We start from the raw sequence: 26,544 nt of genomic DNA, 5'->3' as shown, positions 1-26,544 counted from the left end.
GACCACTCTCTTACACCACACACAAAAATAAACTCAAAATGGATGAAAGACCTAAATGTGAGACAGAAAACCATCAAAACGCTAGGAGAAAACAAGACCTCAGCCACAGCAACTTTTTACTCTACACATCTCCAAAGGCAAGAGAAATTAACTATTGGGGCCTCATCAAGATAAAAAGCTTCTGCACAGCAAAGGAAACAATAAACAAAACGAAAAGACAACCGACAGAATGGGAGAAGATATTTGCAAATGACATATCAGATTTTAGTATCCAAAATCTATAAAGAACTTACCAAACTCAACACCCAGAAAACAAATAATCTAGTAAAGAAATGGGCAGGAGACATGAACAGACACTTTTCCAAAGAAGACATCCAGATGGCCAACAGACACATGAAAAGATGCTCAACGTTGCTCATCACCAGGGAAATACAAATCAAAGCCACACTGAGATACCACTTCATACTGGTCAGCGTGGCTAAAATTAACAACTGAGGAAACAATAGATGTTGGCGAGGATGTAGAGAAATGGGAACCCTCTTGCACTTGGTGGGAATGCAAACTGTGGGTGGGAATGCAAACTGTTGGTGGGAATGCAAACTGTGCAGTCACTCTGGAAAACAGTGTGGAGGTTCCTCAAAAAAATTAAAAATAGAATTTCCCTATGACCCAGCAATAGCACTACTAGGAATTTATCCAAAGGATACAGGAGTGTTGACTCATAGGGGCACATGCACCCCAATATTTATAGCAGTGCTTTCAACAATAGCCAAATTATGGAAAGAGACCAAATTTCCATCAACTGATGAATGGATAAAGAAGATGTGCTTTATATATACAATGGAATACTACTCGACAATGAGAAAGAATGAAATCCTGCCATTTGCAACAATGTGGATGAAACTGAAGAGTATTATGCTAAGTGAAATAAGTCAGAGAAAGACAGATATATGTTTTCACTCATATGTGGAACTTGAGAAACTTAACAGAAGACCATTGGGAAAGGGAGGGGGATTTTCTGTTGAAAATAGTTTCAAACAGAGAGGGAGGCAAACCATAAGAGACTCTTAAATACAGAGAACAAACTGAGGGTTGATGGGGAGAGGGGGAAGGATAAAATGGGTGATGGGCTTTGAGGAGATCACTTGTTGGGATGAGCACTGGGTGTTGTCTGTAAGCAATGAATCATGGGAATCTATGTATAGAGCATACTGGATACACTGTATATTAGCTAACTTGACAATAAATTATATTTATAATTAATTATTTAAACCAAAAAAAAAAATAATAATAATAGTAGTATTCTGAGAGAAAACCTAACCCTAACCCAAACCCTCAGCCTAGCCCCTGAACCCAAAGCCTAAGCCTGATCCTCACCCTAATCCTCCCCTTCAACTCAGTCCTCTGGGGAGGTCTCTGTACCACAGATAGGCGCCAACCATCTCCTGGGCCCTAACCCTAACCCTAGCCATGGCTCTGGCCCTGACCTGAACCCTACCCCTTGATCTGAGGGAAACCAAGATTTGGTATACACAGAGGATGGAATATTACTCAGATACAAAAAAGAATGAAATCTTTCCATCTGCAACGACATGGCTAGAGCTAGAGTATAATGCTAAGCAAAATAAGTCAGTCAGAGAAAGAAAAACATCATATGATCTCACTCACATGTGGAATTTAAGACACAAAACAAATGAGCCAAGGGGGGAGAAAAGACACAAACCAAGAAGCAGACTCTTCACTTTAGAGAACACGCTGATGGTCACCAGAGGGGAGGTTGGGGGGGGGGCGTTGGATGGGCGGTGGGGATTAAGGAGGGCACTTGTGATGGTGTGTGGAAGTGTTGAATCACTAAATTGTACACCTGATGCTAACACAATACTGTGTGTTAACTACACTTCAATAAAAAAGGGGAAAATAGAGATATTTTGTACTGTTACCAAAATGAGATCCTATTATGCTTGGCCTCTACATCTACTTTCCTGACTAACTAATGCCTTGGGGAAATTTCTCTAACTCAACTGGTATGGCTAATTTAATGTTTCTGAAAGGTTTTGTTATTGGTTTCCAATTTGGTGATATTTTTTGCCAATGCGTGTGTGTGTGTGTGTGTGTGTGTGTGTGTGTGTGTGTGTATTAGGTGTGTGTTTCTATTTGCTTTTACTTTTAGTCATTTCAAGGCCAATTGTGTTGATATTACCTAATTTTATTAAATTCTGCTTTCAAAAAACTGTACCAACTTCCACCCCCAAGAACAATGTATAAGAGCACCTTTTCCCCTATGTCACTAACAACAGGTGTCATTGGTGGATATCAACTATCTTATTCTTTGCTTTGCTTTTACCTGACTACTGGTGGATGTGACCCACTTGTCCATGTGTAGGAGCCACCCATGCCATACATACTGGAGCCAGTGAGTGAGTCCAGCGAGGTCTCAGGACACAAGATCAAGACACAAAAACTGATTGTAAGTCTATTCACTTCCCATGAACAATCTGAACATGAAAGCAAGAAAATAACTTCAGGAGGAGCCAAGATGGCGGAACAGCATGGAAGTTTTTTGTGTGTCTCGCGTCCGTGAAACACAGCCAGACCAACACTAAACCATCCTGCACACCTAGAAAACTGATCTGAGGATTAACGCAACAATCCGCACAACCTAAACCACAGGATTCAGGAGGTACGTGGGGTGGAGAGGTGAATTTGGGGAGCAAGAAGGCGCGGTGGGCGGAGAGAGGACGGAGACTGGGGAGGGGGGGAGAATACGGGAAAAGCACCCCCCCAAAGCAGCTGGAGAGAAAATGGAAAGTGGAAACAGCTGCAGGGACTGACCTAGAAAGGGAGAAGGGAGAAAGGAGAAAAGAGGGGGTTTAAATTCCATTAAGACTGTAAACAGGGGGAGCACAGAGTCTGAAACTCCACAGCTCGATACCTGGCGGTGCTCTGGTGGGAAGGGCGAATCCCCAGGAGCAGAGTGGAGTCCGGGGTTCTTCGGGCCACCCGGGAAGAGGCGGTTCCCCTGCCGGAGGACACCTGGTAGAGGCTGTGTGGGTCCCCCAAAGGCAAGGCCCCCGTGGACCTAGGAGCACAACCACATTCGCTGGTGCTGGAACAAGGTCGTGGCGGGGGGGGGGGGGGCGGTGGTGAGGCCTGGTACCAGATGCGTGCTGTGACTTGCCATGATCCCTGAAGTGCTGCTGCTACACTGCCTCACGAACTTTTTCTGGGGCGGGCTGGCACCCGGCCGCAGTCTCTGGGCAGCAGCGGCAGCAGCCCGGTCCTGGAAACTTTCCTGGGTGCAGCCGGCACCGGCCATTGCTCAGTGAGACCCTCCCGCAGAAGGGAACAGGTGAAAGCCGCAGTCCCTCAGAAGTAAGGGGTCAGGAAAAACAGCCGCAGCTGAGACAAAACTCAGGAGGAAGGTGCTGCCTGGGGCTCGGTCACGGACAGTGTAAAAGCGGGGAGCGGACAGAAGCTGAACACAAAGGACGGGGCATGATTGCTGATCGGGGAGAACAGAGTTCCGATACTAGAGACTGGGTAGCTGGGTGATGCCATTTTAAGCACTCCTGCGCATGCGCATACACACCCACAAGCCCCACGGCAATCCACCCCAGTAGGCTAGCAGCATCATCTAGTGGAGAACAGAGCCATTACACTAAGCTCCGCTCAGCTGGGCCAACCTCACTCTTCAGGAACACAAGTCTCTCCGTCTGCTTAGTTTATGGACTATAAAGCGCTTCATAGTTTGACTTCTAGGGGAAATCGAAGTGATTTCAGTCATATTTCAGTCTGTTCGCTGGTCCATCTATTCAATTTTCTTTCTTTCTATTTTTTCAGTTTTCTCTTTTCCATTTCTTTTCTTTTTTTTTAATACAGAAAGAGAAAAAAATACATTTTTATTTTCAATTTTTATTAGAAATATTTTTCCTGAATTTTTTTACTATACTTTTTTCTTTTGTATAAATATTTTCAAATTCTTTTTTGCTTCCATCATTTCATTTTAGTCTACTTCAGTGTATTCATCTTTTTCAAATTTTCAAGTGATTTCCTTTTTTTTCTTTCCCCTTTTTTCTCTAATCTATCAAGCCCCTTTCAACACCCAGACCAAAACACACCTAGGATTAAGCATCATTTATTCGATTTTGTGTGTGTGTCTGTGTGTGTGTGTTTTTAATTTTTAATTTTAATATTTTCTTATTTTTTACCTCATTAATTACTTCTTCCCTTCAAAAGGATAAAATGGAGGAATTCACCCCAAAAGAAAAGCAGGAAGAAATGACAGCCAGGGACTTAACCAACACAGATACAAGCAAGATATCTGAACCAGAATTTAGAATCATGATAATAAGAATACTAGCTGCAGTCGAAAATAGATTAGAATCCTTTTCTGCGGAGATAAAAGAAGTAAAAACTAGTCAGAATGAAATTAAAAGTGCTATAACTGAGCTGCAATCTCGAATGGATGCCACAGTGGCAAGGATGGATAAGGCAGAACAGAGAATCAGCAATATAGAGGACAAACTTGTGAATAATGAAACAGAAAAAAAGAGGGAGATTAAGGCAAAAGAGCACGATTTAAGAATTAGAGATATCAGTGACTCATTAAAAAGGAACAACATCAGAATCATAGGGGTCCCAGAAGAGGAAGAGAGAGAGAAATAGGGGTAGGAGGGTTATGTGAGCAAATCATAGCAAAAAACTTTCCTAACCTGGGGAAAGACACAGACATCAAAATCCAGGAAGCACAGAGGACCCCCATTAGATTCAACAAAAACCAACCATCAACAAGGCATAACATAGTCAAATTCACAAACTACTCAGGCAAGGAGAGAATCATGAAAGCAAGAGATAAAAAGTCCTTAACCTACAAGGGAAGACAGATCAGGTTTGCACCAGAACTATCCACAGAAACGTGGCAGGCCAAAAAGGAGTGGCAGGATATATTCAATGTGCTGAATCAGAAAAATATGCAGCCAAGAATTCTTTATCCAGCAAGACTGTCATTCAAAATAGAAGGAGAGATAAAAAGTTTCCCAGACAAACAAAAATTAAAGGAGTTTGTGACCACTAAACCAGCCCTGCAAGAAATTTTAAGGGGGACTCTCTGAGGGGAGAAAAGATGGGAAAAAACCCAAATAAATAAAGACCAAAAGCAACAAAGACTAGAAAGGACCAGAGAACGCCACCAGAAACTCCAGCTCTATGAGCGACATAATGGCAATAAATTCATATCTTTCAGTACTCACTCTAAATGTCAATGGACTAAATGCTCCGATCAAAAGACATAGGGTAACAGAATGGATAAGAAAACAAGATCTATCTATATGCTGTTTACAAGAGACCCACTTTAGACCTAAACACACCTTCAGATTGAAAATAAGGGGATGGAGAACCATCTATCATGCTAATGGTCGACAAAAGAAAGCCAGAGTAGCCATACTTACATCAGACAATCTAGACTTTAAAATGAAGACTGCATCAAGAGATTAAGAAGGCATTATATCATAATCAAGGGTCTATCCACCAAGAAGACCTAACAATTGTAAACATTTATGCGCCAAATGTGGGAGAACCCAAATATATCAATCAATTAATCACAAACATAAAGAAATGCACTGATAGTAATACCATAATAGTAGGGGACTTCAACACCCACTCACACAATGGAAAGATCATCTAATCAAAAAATCAACAAGGAAACAATGGCTTTGAATGACACATGGGACCAGATGGACTTAACAGATATATTCAGAACATTTCATCCTAAAGCAGCAGAATATACATTCTTCTCCAGTGCACATGGAACGTTCTCAAGAATAGACCGCATACTGGGACACAAATCAGCCCTCAACAAGTACAAAAAGATCGAGATCATACCGTGCATATTTTCAGACCACAACACTATGAAACTCGAAATCAACCACAAGAAAAAATTTGGAAAGGTAACAAATACTTGGAGACTAAAGAACGTCCTACTAAAGAATGAATGGGCTAACCAAGAAGTTAAAGAGAAAATTAAAAAGTTCATGGAAGCCAATGAAAATGATAACACCACAACCCAAAACCTCTGGGACGCAGGAAAGGTGGTCATAAGAGGAAAGTATATAGCAATCCAGGCCTTCCTAAAGAAGGAAGAAAGATCTCAGATACACGACCTAACCTTACACCTTAAAGAGCTGGAAAAAAAACAGTAAATAAAACCCAAAACCAGCAGAAGACAGGAAATAATAAAGATTAGAGCAGAAATTAATGCTATCGAAACCAAAACAAAACAAAACAAAACAAAACAAAAAAACAGAACAGATCAATGAAACCAGAAGCTGGTTCTTTGAAAGAATTGACAAAATTGATAAACCACTAGCCAGTTTGATCAAAAAGAAAAAGGAAAGGACCCGAATAAATAAAATCAAGAAAGAAGGAGGAGAGGTGATGACCAACACAGCAGAAATAATAATAATAAGAGAATATTATGAGCAATTATATGCCAACAAAATGGGCAATCTGGAAGAAATGGACAAATTCCTAGAAACATATACACTACCAAAACTGAAACAGGAAGAAATAGAAAATTTGAATAGACCCATAACCAGTAAAGAAAGCGAATTAGTAATCAAAAATATCCCAAAAAACAAGAGTCCAGGTCCAGATGGATTTCCAGGGGAATTCCAGCAAACATTTAAGGAAGAGTTAATACCTATTCTCTTGAAGCTGTTCCAAAAAATAGAAATGGAAGGAAAACTTCCAAACCCTTCCTATGAAGCCAGAATTACCTTTATTCCAAAACCAGACAGAGACCCCACTCAAAAGGAGAACTATAGACCAATTTCCCTGATGAATATGGAGGCAAAACTCCTCAACAAGATATTAGCCAACCGGATCCAACAATACATTAAAAATTATTCACCACCACCAAGTGGGATTGATACCTGGGATGCAGGGCTGGTTCAACATCCACAAAACAATCAATGTGATTCATCACATCAATAAAAGAAAGGACAAGAACCATATGATCCTCTCAATACATGCGGAGAAAGCATTTGACAAAATACAGCATCCTTTCTTGATAAAAACCCTCAAGAAAGTGGGGATAGAAGGATCATACCTCAAGATCATAAAAGCCATATACAAAAGACCCAACGCTAATATTATCCTCAATGGGGAAAAACTGAGAGCTTTCCCCCTAAGGTCAGGAACAAGACAGGGATGTCCACCCTTGCCACTGTTATTCAACATAGTATTGGAAGTCTTAGCATCTGCAATCAGACAACACAAAGAAATAAAAGGCATCCATGTAGGCCAGGAGGAGGTCAAGCTTTCACTCTTCACAGATGACATGATACTCTATATGGAAAACCCAAAAGATTCCACCAAAAAACTTCTAGAACTGATTCATGAATTCATCAAAGTTGCAGGATATGAAATCAATGCACAGAAATCGGTTGCATTCCTATACACCAACAATGAAGCAACAGAAAGAGAAATCAAGGAATCCATCCCGTTTACAATTGCACCAAACACCATAAAATACCTAGGAATAAATCTAACCAAAGAGGTGAAAAATCTATACACTGAAAACTATAGAAAGCTTATGAAAAAAATTGAAGAAGACCCCAAAAATGGAAAAAGATTCCATGCTCCATAGGAAGAACAAATATTGTTAAAATGTCGATACTACCCAAAGCAATCTACACATTCAATGCACTCCCTACCAAAATAACACCAGCATTCTTCACAGAGCTAGAACAAATACTCCTAAAATTTTTATTGAACCAGAAAAGATCCCAAAGCAATCTTGAAAAAGAAAACCAAAGCACGAGGCATCACAATCCTGGATTTCAAGCTATATTACAAAGCAGTAATCATCAAGACAGTATGGTACTGGCACAAAAACAGACACATAGATCAATGGAATAGAACAGAGAACGCAGAAATGGACCCACAAATGTATGGCCAACTAATCTTTGACAAAGCAGGAAAGAATATCCAATGGAATAAAGACAGTCTCTTCAGCAAGTGGTGCTGGGAAAACTGGACAGCGACACGCAGAAGAATGAACCTGGACCACTTGCTTACACCATACACAAAATAAATTCAAAATGGATGAAAGACCTAAATGTAAGACAGGAAGCCATCAAAATCCTCGAGGAGACAGTAGGCAAAAGCCTCTTTCATCTTGGCCACAGCAACTTCTTACTCCACACGTCTCCAGAGGCAAGGGAAACAAAAGCAAAAATGAACTATTGGGACCTCATCAACATAAAAACCTTCTGCACAGCAAAGGAAACAATTAGCAAAACTAAAAGGCAACTGATGGAATGGGAGAAGATATTTGTAAATGGCATATCAGATAAAGGGTTAGTATCCAAAATCTATAAAGAACTTATCAAACTCAACGCCTAAAAAACAAATAATCCAGTGAAAAAATGGGCAAAAGACATGAACAGACACTTCTCCAAAGAAGACATCCAGATGGCCAACTGACACATGAAAAAATGCTCCACATCACTCATCATCAGGGAAATATACATAAAAACCACAAAGAGATACCACCTTACACCTGTCAGAATGGCTAACATTAGCAACTCAGGAAACAACAGATGTTGAAAAGGATGTGGAGAAAGAGGATCTCTTTTGCATTATTGGTGGGAATGCAAACTGGTGCAGCCACTCTGGAAAACAGTATGGAGGTTCCTCAAAAAAAATTAAAAATAGAAGTACCCTACAACCCAGCAATTGCACTACTAGATATTTATCCAAGGGTTACAGGTGTGCTGTTTTGAAGGGACACATGCACCCCAATGTTTATAGCAGCACTATCGACAATAGCCAAATATGGAAAGAGCCCAAATGTCCATTGATGAATGAATGGATAAAGAAGATATGGTATGTATATACAATGGAGTATTACTCAGCAATCAAAAAGAATGAAATCTTGTCATTTGCAACTACATGGATGGAACCAGAGGGTATTATGCTAAGCAAAATTAGCCAGTCAGAGAAAGACAAATATCATATGACTTCACTCATATGAGGACTTTAAGACACAGAAAAGATGAACATAAGGGAAGGAAAGCAAAAATAATATAAAAACAGGGAGGGGACAAAACATAAGAGACTCTTAAATATGGAGAACAAACACAGGGTTACTGGGGGGGTTGTGGGAGGGGGGATGGGCTAAATGGATAAGGGGCACTAAGGAATTTACTCCTGAAATCACTGTTGCACTATATCGTAACTAATTTGGATGTAAATTTAAAAAATAAAATTAATTTTAAAAAAAGAAAGAAAAGAACTTCAAGATGCCTGGGTGGCTCAGGCAGTTAAGTGTCTGACTCTTGGTTTTGGCTCAGGTCATGATCCCAGGGTTGTGATTCTCTCTGTCCGTGTCTCTCTGTCCCTCCTCCACTCCCTCTCAAAATAAATAAATACACTTTAAAAAAAAAAAGTTCATATGGAAACTCAAGGGACCTTGAGTAGCCAAAACAACGTTTAAAAAGAAGAGCAGAGGGGCGCCGGGGTGGCTCAGTTGGTTGAGCATCCGACTTCGGCTCAGGTCATGATCTCATGACTCGCAAGTTCGAGCCCCGCGTCGGGCTCTGTGCTGACAGCTTGGAGCCTGGAGCCTGTTTTGGATTCTGTGTGTGTGTCTCTCTCTGCCCCTAACCCACTCGCATTCTGTCTCTGTCTCTCTCAAAAATAAATAAACATTAAAAAAAATTTTTTTAAAAAAGAAGAGCAGAGTTGGGGCTCCACATTTCCTGATTTCAAAGCCACGGTGATGAAGACAGTGTAGCACTGGCTTAACGACAGACACACAGACCAATGGGATAGGACAGAGAGCCCAGACATACACAGCCAGGTTTTGACAAGGGAGTCCAGATCAGAGGGAAAGGACCGTCTCTTCAGCATATGATGCTGGGGAAACTGAACAGTCACATGCAAGGGAGTAGTCAGAGCCTTACTTTACTCCATATGAAAAAGTTAACTCAAAATGGATCAAAAGGCCCAAATTTAAGAGTCAAAACTATAAAATTCTTGGAAAAAGACTTGGGGCAAATCTTCACAAACTTGGGTCTGCCATTGGTTTCTCAGATGTGACACCACAAGCACAGGCAACAGTAGACAAATTGGACTTCATCAAAATTTTAAGATTTCGTGCAGCAAAGGACTTGGTCCAGACAGTGAAGCGACAGCCTCCAGATGAAGGAAATACCTATGGATCGAGAACTGATAAGAGTCAAGTGTCCAGAATACATGGAGAACTCTTGCATCTCAAAAATACAAAGACAGAGAGGGGCACCTGGGGGGCTCAGTCAGTTGAGCGTCCAACTTCAGCTCAGGTCATGTCTCATGGTTCAAGGGTTTGAGCCCCGCATCAGGCTCTGTGCTGACAGCTCAGATCCCAGAGCCTGCTTCTGATTCTGTGTCTCCCTCTCTCTCTCTGCCCATTCCCCCTGCTTGTGCTCTCTCTCTCTCTCTCTCAAAAATAAAATAAACATTTAAGAAAGATACAAAGATAACACAACTAAAACATGGGCAAAGGATCTTCATCGGTATTTCTCTGAAGAAGACATACAGAAGGCCAACAAGCACATGAAACTTTTCCCAACATCATTCGCATCAGAAGCACAGAGTGCACCATTCCACCCTCACTAGGATGGCCACGATATGAAAGGGGACATAATAGCAGACACTGGACATAATGGAACCCCCTTAGCTGCTGGTGGGAATGTGAGTCGATGCAGCCAGGCAGTTCCTCCAAAAGTTAAACATGGAGCCATCGCATGACCCAGGAAGTCCACCCTGGGCATCCGTCCAAGAGAAATGACAACATCCATCCACAGAGGGACGTGCACTCAGTCACTCAGAGCACCATAATTCACAACAGCCAGATGTCCATCAGTGGACGGATGGATTAAAAAGATGTAGTTTACCCATAAGATGAAATATTATTGATAAACAATGTACAATAAAAAGAAATGATGCACAAGATGGAGGAGGCTCAGAACATCACACTCAGTGGAAGGAACCAATGACAAAAGACCGCGGATTATAGCATTTCATTTTTACATAATTTCCCAAACAGGCGAACATATAGAGGCAGAAAGAAACGAGTGGCTGCATAAGGCGGGGCCGGGGAAGGGTGAATGGGAGGTGGGAGCTAGAGAGTATGGGGTTTCTTTCTGAGGTGGTGCACGTGCTCCACAATTGATGACGGTGGCACAACTAGGAACACACGAGAAACCACTCAGCTGTGCGCCCTCAGTGGGTGAACTGTATGGTGCGCGAATTTTATCCCAACCAGCCATTACCAAAGAAGAAGAAGTCATCAGAGAGACTGAGGGTCGGTGAAGAGGGTCTGGTGTCCCTGGACTGAGGGTCCTGGTGAGGTCAGGGCACAGGAGAGTAGGGGGAGTGGGGGAGGGGCTGCAGTTGTTAAGAGCAAAGTTAAGGAGACCACCAGCCGAGGGCAGAGGAGGTGAAGAAACTGAAAAGGCCTGGAAGGATGGTCCACTTGCACAAAGAAATCACCAGGAATCAACCCAGAAACTGTTGGAGAGCATGGCCTTGAGTCAGCAGCCAACACCCCAACTGCAGCCATAACCATGGCCAAGCTGCAGGGTCCTGGCAGGGGGCGGCCTGGACCACGTCGCCCTACAGTCGGAGTCAGCTCCCAAGCTCAGCACTGGGACTTGTCATTTGCATAATTCAGTCCCTATCCTTTTATATTTGTGTCCAAAGATAAGCCCAGTTCCAAAAGACTGGTTGGAATGACAGACTGAAATCTCCCTCCATAACTCCATTGTTGACCATTTCCCTGGGGAACTCCTCAGGCTTCATTTTCCCAGCAACCTTCCCTGAGACCCAGTGAGCTTCTCAGCGGCTGACTGGCCTGCTGCTGGGCTCTAGGAATGTCTTCCAGCAGGTGCTTCGTGACTGCCCCATCCCCCATCTCTCCACCTCCCCGTGAAACTCCTGCAGTGGCTGTACAGTGTCCTGGTCCGGTCCTCACCCCTCCTCTTGTGGCTTCACCTTCTTGATCCCGCTCTGTGATCTGACATGTTCCTTCTGCCGCATCTTCCAGAGCACTGTTTCAGCCCCATCGCTCTCCGAGTGGTCCAGAGGCCTCACACAGGCCCCTGTCCCCACACACGCAGCCTGGGCACTGTCCACATCCCCTCCAGATGCTGCGTTTGTTAACACAGATGAGTCTGTGCAGACGTCATTCGGTGCAAAGTCCTTGGTGCACAGTACGGTTCACTCGTGATGTCATATATCCCACGGGTTTTAACACATGTATAATGGCCTCTACTTACCACTTCGGTGCCACATGGAGTCGTTTCCCTCCATGCTCTGCCCATTATCCCTCCCTTCCCTCCAGACCCTGAAAACTACTCATCTCTTTACTGTCTCCCCGTTCTGCCTTTTCCAGAACATCATGGCATTGGGATCACACAGTCTGTGGCCAACTCAGATTGGCTTCTTTCACTTAGAAAGGGGCCTTTAACGTGCCTCCATGACTTTTCATGGCTTGATAGCTCAGTTTTTAGCACTAAATGGTATTCCATCATCTGGATGTCCCACACTTTGTCCACCACCTATTGAAGGGCACCTTGGCCACCTCCAAGTTTTGACAATTACGAACAAAGCTGCTGTAGACATCTGTGTGCAGGAGTTTGTGTGGACATGAGTTTTCAGCTCCTTTGGATAAATACTAAGGAGTGTGGTTGCCAGATCCCATGGTAAGAGTACGCTAAGTTTGGCAAGAAATGGTTAAAGTATCTTCCAGTGTCCTGCATTCCCACCGGCGATGAGGAGTTCCCACATCCTTATCAGCACCTGCTGCTGTTTGTTTAGTTTTTTTTTTTAATCATGGTTTTCTAGTTTTCAGTGACATGACATGAAAATCCCGCATAACCAACAAAATAATCTAGAACTAATAAGTGACTGTAGCAAAGTTGCAGGATACAAGGTTAATATAGGAAGTCAACTGTTTTGGGGGGAGCACCTGGATGGCTCAGTCAGTTCAAGCATCTGACCCTTGATTTCAGCTCAGGTCATGATCTCACAGTTTGTGAGTTTGAGCCCTGCATCAACTTCTGTGCTGACAGCACAGAGCCTGCTTGGGATTCTCTCTCTCTGTCTGTCTGTCTCTCTCTCTCTCTCTCTCTCTCTCTCCCTCCCTCTCTCTCCTCACGCTCTTTCTTTCCCTTTCTCTCTCTCTCTCTCTCTCTCTCTCTCTCAAAATAAATAAAATAAACTTGAAAAAAAATGATGCTAGAACTCTTGGACATCTACATGCAAAAAAAGAAAAAAAGAAAGAAAGAAGCCGTGTCCAGACCATACACTCTTCACAAAAATAAACTCAAAATGGATCACAGACCTAAATGTAAGACACAAAGCTATTAAAGTCCTAGAAGACAACAGGAAAAAATCTAGGTGATCTTGGGTTGGGTGACGATTTAGACACAACACTGAAAGCTCATCTTTGAAAGAAAGTTGTGGTAAGTTGTACTTCACTAACATGAAAGACATCTGCTCTAGGAAAGACACTCAGAGAATGACAACACAAGACACAGCCCCGGGGGTAAAAGCCCAAACCACTTGTCAGATACAGGACTGGCATCCAAAATATACAAAGAACTTTTAAAATTCAACAATAGGAAAAACAAACAACTCAGCTTAAAAATGGGCAAAAGGTCCAAATGTACACACCACTCGAGAAGAAACACAGATGGCACAGGAAAAGATGTCCCACATCACATGCCATTCAGGAAATGCCGATCAAAACAACAGCGAGACACCATCACACACACCCTGCTGGGAATGCAAAATGGTGCATCCACTTTGGGCAATTTCTTACAAAACTAAATATGCTCTTACCTTATGATTCAGCAATCACATTCCTTGGTACTAAGGGAGTTGACAACTTATGTCCACACAAACACCTGCACATGGATGTTTACAGCAGCTTTATTCATATCGTCAAAACTTGGAAGAGGCCAAGATGTCTTTCGCCAGATGAATGGATAAACTGTGAGATATCCAGACAATGAAATATTATTCCATATTAAAAAGAAATGACCTATCCAGCCATGAAAAGTCATGGAGGCATGTTAAATGTGTCTTACTACGTGAAAAAAATAGTCTGAAATGGCCACATACTGTGTAATCCCTATGCTGTGACATTCTAGAAAAGGCAGAACCATGGAGGCAGTAACAGGACCAGTGGCTGCCAAAGGTTGGGGGAGGAAGAGAAAGAGAGATGAACAGGCAGCGCACAGAGGATTTGGGGGCAGTGAAACTATTATTCTGTACGATACCATAGTCACAAACACACGTCGTTATGATTTTTCAAAAACCATGTAATGTGCAACAACAATGGCAAGAGTGGCCCTAATGCAAACCATGGGCTTTGGTTAATAATAATGTATCAGTGTTGGTTCATCACTTGCAGCAAAGGAACCATATTAACACAAGATGTTAGAAATATGGGAAATTGAGCAGTTGTGGGTAAAGGGGGTTTATGGAATCCTCTGTACTTTTCGTTGAACTTTTTCTGTAAATGTAAAACTGCTAAAAAAGTTGTTTATTAATTTTTTTAATCTTCATGCATGTGTACTCAACTAGCCTGAACTAGTCTTCTTCTCTTGTTTGTCTGCCATTCATCCCCCAGAAACTCCTGGTATCCAGGCTCCTCATCCCCCCAACTTGACCATCCTTAGTGTGATACATGTTCCCCGTTGCCCTGCGGGGCCCACTTCACTTGCCAGGGCACCTGTAAGGGCTGCATTCCCACAAGATGCGGAAGGTCAGATCCCCAGTGAGGCTGTGGGTGGGATCCACTCTGCTCCCCAATGTTTCCAAGTCCTTCCAGAAGTAGAGAGGACACATCCCACCTTCTTTTTCCCAGTTGTGTGGAGACAGAGACAGGGAACCCTCAATACAGGACAGGAAATGACTTGTGCTCTGTTCCATGGCTCTCTGTGGTCAGTCCTTGCCCAGGCCGGGGTCTCTGACTCTGCTCCCAACCCTCATCAAGCCCAGAGGTTCAAGGAAAGCCTGAACTTCAACTACCACCCTACCTATGACCTCTCTGCCTGCTGCCCTTGAAAAAGATGTGGCTTGGAATCAAGGTTGGCAGCAGAGAAGGGGTGCTGTGTATTCAAGCTGCCATCTTCCAAGAAGGCCCTCTAAACTCTACTTCTGGATAGAGATGCAGACATGTCTAAATATTAATCAGCAGAATGCAACAGTGTATCAAAATAAAAATACACTAGGACCAAGCTGGGTTGCCTCCCCAGGCATGCAAGGATGGTTCAATGTCAGAAGCTCCAATCAGACCAGAAAATGTAGAGATGGCCACCTTCCCATGGACTAGGAAGCCCTGACATAAGAGCACAAACCAGACACAGATGCTTCACACTGATGTGTTCAGCTCACTAATTAATTAAAAGGCTAACTTCATGAGGAATAAGGGGAGTCTCTACAGAAATTATCACATAATTTGCTGATTTGCAGGATCCCTTGTCAGGACCACAATCAGAGGCAAAGACAATAAGGAAAAGTGGAAGAAAAGGGGGGAAATTTTCATACCAAAGGGAGTGGTCCAGCTATGGGTGGATGGCTGGAGGCGGGGGGAAGAAGGCAGTCAGCAGGAGGCCAATGTCCAAGGGCATGGCCAAGAGCACTTAGGAGTAGTGACATCTGGTACACAGACTTAAGTTTTCCTTTTCAGTAGAGTAATCCTCTTATGCTCACCTCAGGGTTTATAACCATCCCTCCAACAAAGTAGCCTTGCATTTGCAGTGGCTGGTGGTTACTACAAAGAACCCACTCCTCCCATGGAGCAAAGCTGAGGAGGAGAGCCGACTCAGAAGCTGGAAAAGTAGCTCAGGATGAACAGATGGTCTGAGTGGAGATGGGAGAAGCAGTAATGAGAGACGTCTGTGAGGTTTTCAAAAATAATCAGGTGGGAGAAGGGGTTCCTCTTCAAATACCAGGCCGGGGGCTAGATTATTCTTCTCTTGATTGTCAAGGCGGACAAACGCACGGGCAAACTGAGGCAGCACCAGCATACATACACATGTCCATGCTTATAGAAACCAACCAAAATTTCACCTCTAGGTGTCAGGATTATGGGTATTATTTTCTTTAGGTATTAATAATACCAAATATGGGCATTATTTGCTATTTCCAGTAAAGACCATGGATGACTTTTACAATCTACACATATAAGATGAATGTTGCCAGGGAGAAGTTGGGTAGCACGGGCAAGAGCACCTGAGGCCAGCAGGGAGGGCAGGTGACCAGTGCCTGGGGCTCCTAGGAAAACACCAGCATCCTGGAGTTGATGTTCTAATTATAGGGCCCAAAACAAAAGTGGAAGGGGACAAATTTAGGAAACAAAGAAAGTGGATGCTCACCTGAGCCAGTAGGAAGGCACTGGCAGGGAGAAAAGAGGGCTTGAAAAAAAACAGGATAAACAGACACAAGGAAGTGACCTTGTTTCCTACAAGTCCACTAGGCAGGTATGTAAAAGCCTCCGGCCCAGGAGGCTCCACACCTGAACACCTCACCTCTGCACCTGCATCTCTGACCGACTCCGCCCAAAACCCACCAGAACCATGGGCTGCTGTGGCTGTTCTGGAGGCTGTGGCTCCAGCTGTGGGGGCTGCGGCTCCAGCTGTGGGGGCTGCGGCTCCGGCTGTGGGGGCTGCGGCTCCAGCTGCTGTGTGCCCGTGTGCTGCTGCAAGCCCGTGTGCTGCTGTGTGCCAGCCTGTGCCTGTTCCAGTGGCGGCTCGTGTGGGGGCTCCAAGGGGGGCTGTGGCTCCTGTGGGGGCTCCAAGGGGGGCTGTGGCTCCTGTGGGGGCTCCAAGGGGGGCTGTGGGAGTTCCAAGGGGGGCTGTGGCTCCTGTGGCTCCTGTGGCTCCAGTGGCTGCTCCCAGTCCAGCTGCTGTGGGCCTGTGTGCTGCTGCATGCCAGCCTGTCCCTGCTCCAGCTGTGGCTCATGTGGGGGCTCCAAGGGAGGCTGTGGCTCGTGTGGGGGCTCCAAGGGGGGCTGTGGCTCCTGTGGGGGCTCCAAGGGGGGCTGTGGGAGCTCCAAGGGGGGCTGTGGCTCCTGTGGCTCCTGTGGCTCCAGTGGCTGCTCCCAGTCCAGCTGCTGTGGGCCTGTGTGCTGCTGCGTGCCAGCCTGTCCCTGCTCCAGCTGTGGCTCATGTGGGGGCTCCAAGGGAAACTGTGGCTCCTGTGGCTCCTGTGGCTGCTGCCAGTCCAGCTGCTATGTCCCCATTTGCTGCCAGTGCAAGATCTGACTTTCAGTTTTTGCAGGGACTCTTACCAAAGCAGGGCCATCCTGATCAAGGGTCATGGGCTCCAGCACAGCCATCATCTCCCTCTTCCCTGCACCCCTGACCCAGATTCTCCTCCATGCCAGTGTCCTGTGGTCCATCCGCCTGCCTTTCCCAATGTGAGCATGTTTGTTTGATCTCTTGCCAAGAAATACAGTGGGCACTTGTATCCAAGAATGATTTCCAAGACCCCTCCTCCCAGCACCTGGACACCTTCCCCAGCCACTTGCAGAAAAGGTCCATCCCTAGTCCTGCCTACCTGGCACCTTCTCCAGTGAGGACATCTGAGCAGGGACAGGACAGGCTTTCCTCAGCTCTGCATACTCTGCAGTCACTAATTTCTCAGATATCTGTCCTGGAAGCATCTAACAAAGCCATTTGTCCCAGAACCCCCTGCTGTGTTGATGTATTTATCTGTTTATATTTCTCTGATGGGAGGGAGTATATTTCTCTGATGTGCATTGGAGTAACACCCACAGCCATGCTCAGTTCCTGCTAACAGGTGACCTGTCCCACGTTCCCACAGTGTCTTTGGTAAATGCTGATCTGTTCCCCATCTCCAAACGCTCTGTGTGTCTTCTACAGCCAACGAGCTGAGGAGCCCTGAGCAAATCATTTTTCCTCCTGGAACCTGTGCCCACACCTGTAAAATGGGCTGCTAATATAGCATCTTCCTTATAGGAAATGCTGTGTGCGTGGTAAAGCAGCCATAGGAGATGGACCCATCATGATAGTCATCTGGGGGACTGCTGGCACATACCTCCTCCTGGCTCAGTGCTGAGCTGAAGTAGGTATGGCCCTGTTGTCTTTCCTGAAGGAATCTGACCCAAATGAAATGACCTGTAATTGTTTCCTGTGTGGATGTGGTGCTGTGCTAAGCACTTTGCATAAGCCACCTCACCAAATGCTCACAGCAGCCCTGATCTACCAATGTAAAGTGAAACATAGACAGGGTCAGTGCAATAAAGAACCCAACACCATTTTTGATGTTGGACCACTGACAGTTTTCAGGAGCTCCCCATCTTCTTTTTACCCCACAACCAGGCAGCCAATGAGAAAGCCCATTGCACTGGCAGGGACGTTCAAACCATTCAAACTCCAGCCTGTGCAGGAACCTTAAGCCTAGACTCACCCCTAACCATGATAAAAACCAAAGAACGTTCCCTCTGTTTATTCAGGTCATTCCAAACAAGCCTGAGTGCCTACCTTGCTCACCCAGAATCTCATTATGTGAGGAATAAACCCTTCTCTACCCTCTTGGTGCATGTGTGATGTTTCAGTCTGATACCTGAGCCGATTTGGGGCAGAGAATTGATCCTGTCCCCCATGGGGCAATCACAAGATGGCAACACTTTGTCCATAGTCCCACTGTAGAGAGCTACAGAGCAAGAATTGAAAACCATGCAGGCTGGTTCCAAACCCACACATGGACGTTTATGGTGACATGTAAAAGTCAGGAGAGCAAAGTTTTTGCTTCCAAATGGAGATGTAATACGTATAGAAGGTTAACGATCCCACCGCAGCAACTAGAAAAGGCCAAATTAGTTTCAAAACCCATAGAGTAAAAGACACGAGCAAACTCTATGTTGTGTGTATTTTGCCACAATTTATAAAGAGTAGCATACATACATAATGTTAGACCACTGTGGAATCAGTGGGGACCAGATAAAAGCAAGCCTCCAGGGGAAAAGCTTTCCAAGATGAACTGAGGATCAATCACCACGTTTTCTTCCTTTGAGGAATTAGCCACTTCTGGGTGTGGGCTTATCATCAGGCTTGACCCAGAAGGAGCGACTCTGCCAGGAGAAAGAAAACCCACAGAACTGTCGCAATCACCACCAGGGCTGGTGTAGAAAATTGGGACATTTGCTAACTTCCAAATCTATGAGAGGCACAAAACTAGACCTGAGGCTTGTACATGCAAAGTGAGATCTCCCGAAGCCTCGTGGCACTCAGCACACAACGTCCTCCGAGAGAAAAGGTTTCTGCCTCAGACACAGGCACATGTCCCTTAAGCCATTTTCCAAATTTTGAAGCTTACTGAGCAGAAGAGCTAAGCTTAAAATATTTGAGGAAAAGGACAGAGTTTCCCACAGCCTTGCAGCACCAAGAAGCTAGAGAGAAGCCAGGTTCTTAACACCAACACCAGGAAAGCCAAACCCAGAAGACTTACACAAGCGCAATGATCCCAAACCCAGCCCAGTCTCTACCGAACTGGAGTGTTCAGCTGCTTGCCCTACCTGGATAAGAGAAGAAAAGCCAAGTATCCCTGTTAGAAGATATCAATTAGAACCTTTATGGCCCTTTTATACAAATATCTGGCATACACTCAAAAGTACTAGACACAGGAAGTGGAAGGGAAATATGGTCAATAATCAAGAGGAAAGCTAACAACAGAAGCAGGTCCATGGATAATCCATATATTGTAATAAGAAAACATAAACTTAAAATAACTATGATTAATACACTAAATGAAATAAAGGAAAAGATAAGCAAAATGGATGAAAAGATAGCTTTTTCAGTAATGAATTAGACTATATTTAACTTTTTTTAATGTTCATTTATTTTTTAGAGAGAAGGAGAGAGAGAGTAGGGGAGATGTAGAGGGAGGGAGACAGAGGATCTGAAGCAGTCTCTGTGCTAACAGCAGAGAGCCCAACGCGGGGCTTGAACCACGAGATCATGACCTACACCAAAGTCAGACACTTAACTGACTGAGTTTCTGCTTCCATCTAGGCGCCCCAAGAATTAGAATATATCTTAAAATGTTAAATGGAAAATATTCTCATACTGAAAAATGCAATATATGAAATACCTAAAACTAATGACTCATTGGATAGAAAACAAATTTAGGAAACACAAAGATATATAAATAGAAAATATCCTAACTGAAGTGCAGAAAGAATAAATACAGAAAATGATAATAGAACAGAACATGAGACACCTGAAACACAGTTTAAAACATATTTCTGGACTCCCAGAAAGAGCAGCAAGAAACAATGGATTGTGGGCTATATGAAGAGAAGACGATATCTTTTTTCCAGAATTGTGGAAAACCATGAATCTACAGGTTCAAGAAACTCAGCAAACTGAAAGTAGAATGAATAGATAGAAGAATACGCAGAGGCATGCTGTAGGAAAATTTTCAAACATCAAAGATCAAGAGAAATCTTTAAAAGCAGCAGGAGAAAAAGAACACATTGCCTGTGAAGGAACAGCTATAAGAGTGACAACTGATTTTTAAGTAGAAGTGATGGAAGCCAGAAGACATGGAATGACATCTTAGAGTGCTGAAATTAAAAAACAAACAACAACAACAACAACAACAAAAACCTGCCGACCTGGAATCTTACACCTAATGTAAATACCCTCCAAAATGTAAGTGAGGAGCACCTGGGTGGTTCAGTTGGTTAAGCTTCTGACTTTGGCTCAGGTCATGATGTCATGGTTTGTGGGTTCAAGCCCCTCATCTGACAGTGCAGAGCCCGCTTGGGATTCTCTCTCTCCCTCTCTCTCTCTCAAAACAAATAAATAAACTGTAAAAAAAAAAGTGTAAGTGAAATGGAGTTGTTTTCAGATGAGAGACATTATCGCCAGAAGACCTACACCACAAGAAATACTAAAGAAAGGCTCTTCAGACTGAAGGAAAAGAGCCCCATATGGAAGCATGGGGCTTCGGGACTGAGTGAAAAGTGCTGGAAATTGTAAATGTGTTGATAAGTATAAAAGAAAAGGAACTGCTTGAAACAATATATTAATGTCCCATAAGATTTTTAGCATTTTTGGAAGTAAAATGCAGGAGGATAAATGAAATTAAACAGTTGTAAGGCTCTTGCCTTGTTCAGGATGTCATGAGATGACTAATTGATAGTATATTATAATAAATCAAGGATATGAAATTTAATCTCTAGGATAGTCACTTAAAAATATACAGAAATATGGGAGCGCCTGGGTGGCTCAGTCGGTTGGGCATCCAGCTTCAGCCCAGGTCATGATCTCACAGTCTGTCCATTCAAGCCCCATGTCAGGCTCCGTGCTGACAGCTTTAATGCCTGCTTTAGACTTCTGTGTCTCCCACTCTCTCTGCTCCTCCCCTACTCACTCTTTCTCTCTCAAAAATAAATAAACATTAAAAAATTATATATGTGTGTGTGTGTGTGTGTGTATATATATATATATATATATATATATATATATGTAACCCAACAGCTAACAGAAAAGAGAAGTTGGATTAAAAAAATAGTTGAATATAAAATAAAGCAAGAAATAAGGAAAAAGGGAACAAAGAGGAGATAGAAGAAATGGAAAATAACATAGCTGCTAATAAACATGAGTGGAGTCCATGGTTAGAGGCCAAATGGCAAGATGTAGGGCTGAAACGAGCCACCCAGGCAGTGCCATGATTTGTTGCTGCCCCCTGTGGGATAGTGGTCCAGGAGAACTCCAGTTCCCCACAGAGAAAGCACAACTGCACCCTGTCCTGCCAGCCACAACCAGGACTATCTCCAAGGGCAATAGCCCCACACAGTAAAGTAGTCCTGAGACACAGACCTACAGAAAGAGGAGAAGAGAAACTGGCCCTTTGGGTCAACAGACTGGGCAATGGCGACGGTGCGAGTGCCAAGGGGCTGACAAAGTCGTGTTCTCCCAGGTGTTGGCCACAAGCAAGCATCTCCCACAATTCATGCTGCAGACTCGCTATTTGGATGCCTGTTTAATGGCCACGAGATGGCCAACCCAGAGAGACATCCTCCAGGCTGGTAAGATCCCACAGACACCAAAGGAGGAGCTGTCCCAAGCTTGAGGGCTGTGGCTGCTCTGGATGGCCATATTAGGGACAGACTGGCAGCCCGAGCAAGTGGCTCACCTGACAATGGCCAATGAACTGTTAAAGAATATCCCACCTTGTTAGCACCCAGAGGTCCTGTACTCCTGGGAGCCTATAAAGCTTTGGGACCTAAAATGCCCTGGATAAAGATGGATGCCCCCCCCCCCAAACTAGTCTCCTTGGTATCACACACACCACGGACAGGAGTGGACAGGAGTAGCAAATACTTCCCAACGTGACCTAGCCACACCACATGCTGGAAGTGACTGTTAAAACAGCAATTCCCCAAAGATAAAATAAAGGGGGCAAGCACCCAGAAATTCAGGCCATATATGGAGCTACGAGAGGCCACAAGGGGGCACTTCGGGCACCTTCGAAACAAAAGGGCTGCCACAAAGCAAGACCTTCATGGAGGTCAGGTGCTGTCTGCCAGAGGAACTGAGAGCCAGTGGTTGCTCTCTTTTAGGACCCCTACTACCTGACCCACACCCCTGTATCCCGATGTAATGGCCTTTATGAGAAGGGGAATTAGCATGAGGCTGAGGTCTCTCAGTCACAGGGGGGGCTGAGGTCTCTCAGTCACAGGGGAGACCAAGGTCTCATGGCCCAGCAAGTGTACAAGGGGCCCAGTGGCTGCAAATCTTTATGGCTGTTTCAGACATGATGCTCAGGTGAGTCACCAATAGTGGTGCAGGGAGGTCCCAGGAGGACAGCTTTGTGACCAGGTGTTGATAACAGTTAATTCAGATTGGAAAACTATAGAATATTCTCTTTAAAGTCAGTTAATGGAATGGACCTAGCTTGTTACCCCATTCCATCCCACCCCCATCATATCTGCTGGCCCCCTTTCCAGCCCCAGTCCATGGCCTTGCTTCCAGAGAGGGCCGGTCTTCGGTTTGACCTTCATCATGCCTGCAGCATCAGGAAGTTCCGTATGCTGGCACAACTTTACTGAACCCACGGGAGCTCTGGCCCCTCCAGTGGTTTCCTACAAGAGCTGGTTTAACACACAACACAAAGTTCAGGGAAGTAAGTTCCCCGTGAAATGAACTTTGATCTGTGAGAACAGAAGACAGGTGGATAAAGTGTTCTCCCTTCTTCCTCCCTGCAGACTGTTCTGTGTTGCAGTGTCTCCATTAGGCCTCACTGGAGATGGCCTGCACAGACAAGCAACTAGCCGCAACTTCTTCCGGCCCCCGACTCTGGCCTCCTTTGGATCAGCCCTTCGACAGCACGCTTGGATTAAGCTTTGCCTCTGGCTGCTTTCTAGGCAACCCAGGCTAAGACTGTTACCATCACCATGTACATTTGACATGATGATGGGGATCCTAGTCAATGCACTATGACAAGAAAAAGAAATGGGTGATGTCAGGTTTGCAAAGAAACAAACGTGGGGATCCACAGATGTATGACTATCTGCCTGGAAAGTCCACATGAATTGATAGGAAATTCATGGCGGAACTAATAACGGAATTCAGAGAGGCTAAATCAGAGGAAGCCTACGGACAAGTGACAACAAATCAGAAAATGATTTTTACAAAGAGCCCTTCCTTCCCAACAGAAACAGAAACTATAAGGCAAGTAGGAATACATTTAACAGGAACGGATAAGACCTCTCTGGAGAAAATCCCAAAGCAACAGAGAAGGACATTTAAAAACTAAATACACGTACATGGATGAGAAGAGCCTATAGTGCTCTCCTCCAAATTAACCTATCAATTCAATGCAGCTACAATTAAAACACCAAATGTTGACAAGGATTATAAAAACTGGAGCTTCCATAACTCACTGGTGGGGTGATTATTATATCCACACCTTGAGAGCAATTTAGTAACTTCCAGGACGCTAAAGGCAGGTGTATCCTGTAACCTGACAACCCCACTTCTGGGCACACACCTCAGAGAAATCTGGCCCAAGAGCCCTGAGACAGTGTCTCTCAAAGGTAAATGTGCAAATGGCAGTCTTATAAGTTAAACATATATCCACCATGTGACCCATGGTCATACTCCAGGGCATTTACTCTGGAGACATGAAAACTTACATTAACACAAAACCCTGCACGGGAATGTTTCTAATGGCTTTATTCATGATGTCTAAAAAATTGAAAACGATCCAGATGTCCTTCAGCAAGTGACTGGGTACACTGTGTTCTAAACGTGCCATCAAATCCTTCCCAGCAGCAAAAAGGAACAAGCTATTGATACACCAACAACCGGGATGAACGTCAAAGACAACACAGTCTCTAAAGCTTATGTACTGTGGAATTCCGCTCCTCTCATGTCCTCAGAAAAACTAAACCACACTGATGGGCACGGACCAGTGGTTGCCAAGGGGTAAGGCTGAAAGGAGTATGTCACCATAAAGAAATAGCACGGGAGACATTCTTAGGGTGACAGAGCTGCTCCGTATTGATTATGATGATGGCACACGAATCTACATAGGTGTCAAAACCCAAAAGTGTCAATTTTGTTGAGACGTCGAAAAGTTGGAACACTGGTGCGTTGTTGGTAATTTACAACAGTACAGCTGCCGTGGAGAACAGTTTGGTGGTTCCTCAAAAGGTACACACGCAAATGTCATGTGATCTGATAATTCTACTTCCACGTACACACCCAAAAGAGTGCACAGCAGGGTCTCTGTTCACAGAGACTGTTCACAGCAGTGTTATTCACAGTACACGAAGGACGGGGACAGCCCAGCATCCACCGGCAGACGAAGGGATACACAAAACGTCATCTGTCCACACCATGGAAGATTATTCGGCCTTAAAAAGAAAGGCAATTCCGACACCTGCTACCTATGGATGAGCTCCAAGGACATGATGTTGAGTAACATGAGGCAGGTACAAAGGACAAATACCACAGGGTGCCACTCACACAAGTTCCCTGGAGAAGTCAAATTCGTAGAGAGAGAGAGAAGCATGGCGGGTGCCAGGGGCCGGGGCAGGGACAATGGGGTTTATTGTTTAGTGGGGATTGAGTTTCAGTTGGGAAAGATGAGTAAGTTCTGGAGACGGATGGTTGTGGTGAGTGCGCGATGGGCACGTACTTAATGCCCCTGAACTGAACACTTAAAAATGGTTAAGGCAGCAACTTATATATCATGCATATCTTGCCACAATAAAAAAAAAAAAAAGTCGAGTCAATTTTACTGTATCATTTTAAAAATTAAATAAAATGATACAAAAAAAGAAAGCCAAAAGCTTGAACGTGCGTACGAATCTCCTGAACTTGTTAAAACAGAGAGTCTGGCTTAGCAGGCTTGGGTGGGGGCTGAGAGTGTGCACTTCCCACACAGTCCCAGGTCGTGCTGACACAGCTGGCTACGGGGTGCGAGGAGACAACCACCAGAATGTTCGTTGCAACACAGCTGCGTGGAGAAAAACTTGCAAACGAGCTAAATGTCCATCAGTAGAGTAATGACAACGTAACCGGTCTGTTCCTCCAGTGCAAACCTACACACACAGCAGCTAAAACGGGTGGACGGGGGCACCCGCCTCAACAAGGATAAACAGGCTGGCGCGTGCAAAACAAAAAAAGCAAATTGAAGGAGAAATGTGCCATGATGCTCATACAGAAATATTGAAAAGCGCACAAGATAATACTATCTGCTGTATGCAGGACTTATAAGTGCCATGAAATGATAAAGCCAGAACCGAGAAGACGTCCCCCACTCAGCGCCTGCCTCCCACCAGGACCCCGATGTGGTTCTTCCAGCCTGAAGCAAACACAGAGACCTGCTGACATGGTTGGGTCCAGAGCTAAAAACAGGTGTCTGTTCTGTCATTACACGTGTTTGGCAGGGTTTTGTTTTTGTTTTGTTTTGTTTTGTTTTGTTTTACATCATAATTAAAAACCAGGAAAGAAAATAATCTGAAATGTGTTATGAAAAACACACAGAAGGATGCTGCTCCCTGCACTGGTTGTAATAACCAAACTATGGAAATAATCTATCACATAAATATAGAAACTTGGTCCAAATATCACCGCGCGTCCATCAAATGCAACACCACACAGACGTTTATCACCTGGTTATGGTGAACCTCGTCCAGGTTCACCGAGCGCTGGGTCAGAAGGTGAGGGCGCTAGGTTAGAGGCTGGGAGGGCGGGGGAGCTTCCTGGGGCGACCGGAAAGCTCTAGGTCCAAGCCCACCTGCTTGGACAACCGGGATACGCATTTTATTGTTAACAATGCCTTGACTTAAAAAAAAAAAAAATCTGGTTGTGGGGAAAACAATGCCACGGCTACACGTTTATTGTGTGTCTTTGGCTGAAACGCCGAGCTGCAAATCGGCAAAAAAAAAAAAAAAAAAAAAAAGTGGACCCCGTTTTTCTTTCTGTGTGGCGAGGACGCAGGAAGGAA

The 26,544-nt window shown here is 44.4% G+C and overlaps 1 protein-coding gene across 1 annotated transcript in view; it reads right to left on the bottom strand.

Annotated features, from left to right (window-relative positions):
- The window catches only part of TNNI2 (troponin I2, fast skeletal type), a 111,995-nt gene extending 97,288 nt beyond the window's left edge, over positions 1 to 14,707 (bottom strand). The window contains 1 exon segment of the mRNA XM_081790194.1: positions 14,701 to 14,707. The gene's annotated coding sequence lies outside the window, so the exon portion shown is untranslated.
- Between the last annotated feature and the right edge of the window lie 11,837 nt (positions 14,708 to 26,544).

Source organism: Panthera onca, chromosome D1, assembly GCF_046562875.1.
Source record: "Panthera onca isolate mPanOnc1 chromosome D1, mPanOnc1 haplotype 2, whole genome shotgun sequence".
NCBI classification, from domain to species: domain Eukaryota; kingdom Metazoa; phylum Chordata; class Mammalia; order Carnivora; family Felidae; genus Panthera; species Panthera onca.
This window is presented reverse-complemented; position numbering and strand designations above follow the sequence as displayed.